This window comes from Gavialis gangeticus, unplaced genomic scaffold (assembly GCF_001723915.1).
Source record: "Gavialis gangeticus isolate Ggan-Ray unplaced genomic scaffold, GavGan_comp1, whole genome shotgun sequence".
NCBI classification, from domain to species: Eukaryota; Metazoa; Chordata; order Crocodylia; family Gavialidae; genus Gavialis; species Gavialis gangeticus.
In genome coordinates this window covers 14,041,730-14,044,521 of record NW_017729030.1, presented here as the reverse complement: position 1 = coordinate 14,044,521, position 2,792 = coordinate 14,041,730, and positions in this window count along the sequence as shown.

The following is a 2,792-nucleotide window of genomic DNA, read 5'->3' as shown; positions in this document are numbered from 1 at the left end:
TGTTGCAAATAGTTTTGCCACTGAGAGGGTTTTGTACTAGTAGTGGGTGGGGAGGCTGGTGGAGGGGCACTGTGTGTTGGGGAAGGAGGGAGGGGGGCTCTGTCTGGGGGGGAGGGAGAGGGGAAGGGGACTCTGTGTGTTGAGGTGGGAGCCAAGGGATGGGAGGGGTTGTGAGGGCAATAATTTTTTTTGTTTCACCCATGTGCAGGTCCAGAGAGTGGTGCTGGGGGTGGGCAATGGGTAGGGTGTGTGTGGGTGGCAAAGCAGGCGGGCTAGAGGAGAGAGTGAAGAAGGAAGACGTTGGGCAGGGCCTCCTGCAGCCACTACCCTATTCCTCACTTGTGGGTGTGTGGACCCTCCTGGGACCTGGGTGGCGGAGGCCTGCTGGGGCCAGCAGAGCCAGCACCATGGCCAGCAGAAGCACAGGGTGCTGGTCATCACTGGCAGGGGCTGGGCAGGGGCAGGGGCAGCCCTGGTGCAGGGAGGCAGGGTGGGCAGGGAGGGAGCTGGTGCAGCTGCCCCTGCACTAGTCACGTGGCTCCTGGGCAGGGAAGGGTCTGACTAGGCATTAGAGCTTCCAAGATGGCTGCCGAGTGCTGGCAGCCACGTGACTGGAGGCCGGAGTGGCAGGGCTGAAGAGACTGGGGACTAACTTCAGTGCCAAATCCCTGCACATGTAGACACCTGCCAAAAATTGTGTTATGTGCATTAGCTTAATGCACATTAAACTTAATCATGCTTATTCACACATGTAGATGCTCCAAGTGTAGTGGTAATCTATAGCAGCAAAACTCTCCTGATTGTAGACAATGCCTACAAAACTGCCTTGACTGGCAAATTTATTCCCAACATCACTCAGCAAAGCAAGCTAGGCCCATTCAAGTAGAGTTTTTTCTATATAAGTGTACCTTCACTAGGATATTTTGTAAGCACAACCAGATCAACAACAAATCATGCTTTGTTTCAACCCTGATCTGCACTGCTTTCACAGCATCTGATGAAGCAAATTTGGGTTCACAAAAGCTTGCACTCTCTCTCTGTCTCTCTCTCTCTCTCTCTCTCTCTCTCTATATATATATATATATATATATATCTTATTTAGTTAGTCTATAAGGCCATGTGTAGGCAAAATGAGGGGCATGTGTGCATGACACTTTAAATTGGGCTAAATGCTCTTGCACCACTTTAATGGTATAGGTGTTTGCACACCACGGCAACATATTACGCATTAATTCCAGCTGCTGTAGGAAATTCGGTGGTGTAATGCACCTTAAATGATTTGGGACGCAGCAAACTAAAACCCCTTTGCAGAGTTTTAGTTTGCTGCCTCTACAGCCGTGGAGTGAAGCACTGGGTTCTGTGCAGCTCTGAGGCTCTGCAGGAAGCCCTACAGGCAGCCTGGCAGCAGCCTGGGAAAGTAGGCTCTGCCCAAGAAAAGCAGTGAACCTGATCTTTTTTTTTCCCCCTTGGAGCCTGCCTGCCTGCCTGAGCTGTACGGAGGCCTGGTACTCTCTCTGTGGCTGTGGTGCCCCGTGGGACTGCCCAAGCTGGCTGCCTGCAGGCAGGTGCCACCATGGGGAGGAGGGCCGCAGCTGATGTGGAGGGAAGCATCAGCCCCTCCCACAGCTCAGGGACTGCTACGCCCACTAGCAGATTGCCCTCCCCTCCCTACCAGAGAGGCAGATAAGTAAACAGGGTGTGTACATGACATGAGGGTTTAATCAGCCCTAAGTTGAAACAGTGTTTTTTAAAACTCACCGCTTCAATTTAGGGTCTCTGTTGTATCTTCACACACCCTAAGGTGCATATCTACCCTGTCTTCTGACTAACTTCAAACTAACACAGCTAATTACATTCTCTAAATTGTATTGCCAGCACAAGATTGTAGTGTTGACCTGGCCTCCCAGTATACGATATACACCATTTCCTTCTGCTAAAGGAAGGTTGAAAACTGAACGTGTCTAAATCCAAGTGTAGCAGGCTTGCCTTTGGAGCTTGGGCTGATTTCTAGGCTTGAAATCTTACTGTTTTGATTGGTGGAGCCCATCCACCAATCAGGCGGCAGCAAGAGGAATTAAGTCATGCCCCTTTTCTGAGGGGAGGAGGAAAGGAGTACCCCCCCCCCGGACCTGGTTGAAGACTGCAACACTCAGGTCCAGAAGACTTCAGGGGTGGAGCCCTGGAGTATATAAAAGGAGCTGTGTGCCCAGCATGAGGGGAGCACATCCAGGAGAGAGAACAGCAGGGCTTAGAAGAGCTGAGGAGAGCCGCAAAGCAGGGCGAAGCAGTAGCCCAGAAGCACCCCTGAAGACTTCTATCAGCAGGGAATGATGAATGGCTATAGCAGCTAGGCTTTCAGTGTGCAGCACAGCATCCAGACCCTGGGAACTGCATGAAGTGTCTCGGGTCTGCAACCTCTTGCGTGCGGGCAGAGACACGGTGCACAGGGTGGTGCATGAAGAAGGACCTTTCGAGCGCTTGGGTGGCTCAGGTCCTCAGCCCCCGGAACTAGGCTGGGAGCTCAGTGCAGGAGGCACTGCAAGGAGGGTCTGAGAATGGATCGAGCCTGGTGCTACATGAGGCAGCCCAGGCCTCTGGCCCATAGCAAAAGGTTGAGTCCAGAGAGCCAGATGGTGCTCAGGCTACTGAGCCAGCAGACACTCTAGAAGGGAGCAATAGGCTACAGTTGGACCTACACAGGTTACAAGGGTGGGTGGATGAGAACAGGATGGGATTCAACACTGACAAGTGCAAGGTGATGCACCTGGGGAGGAACAACCGGCACCATACCT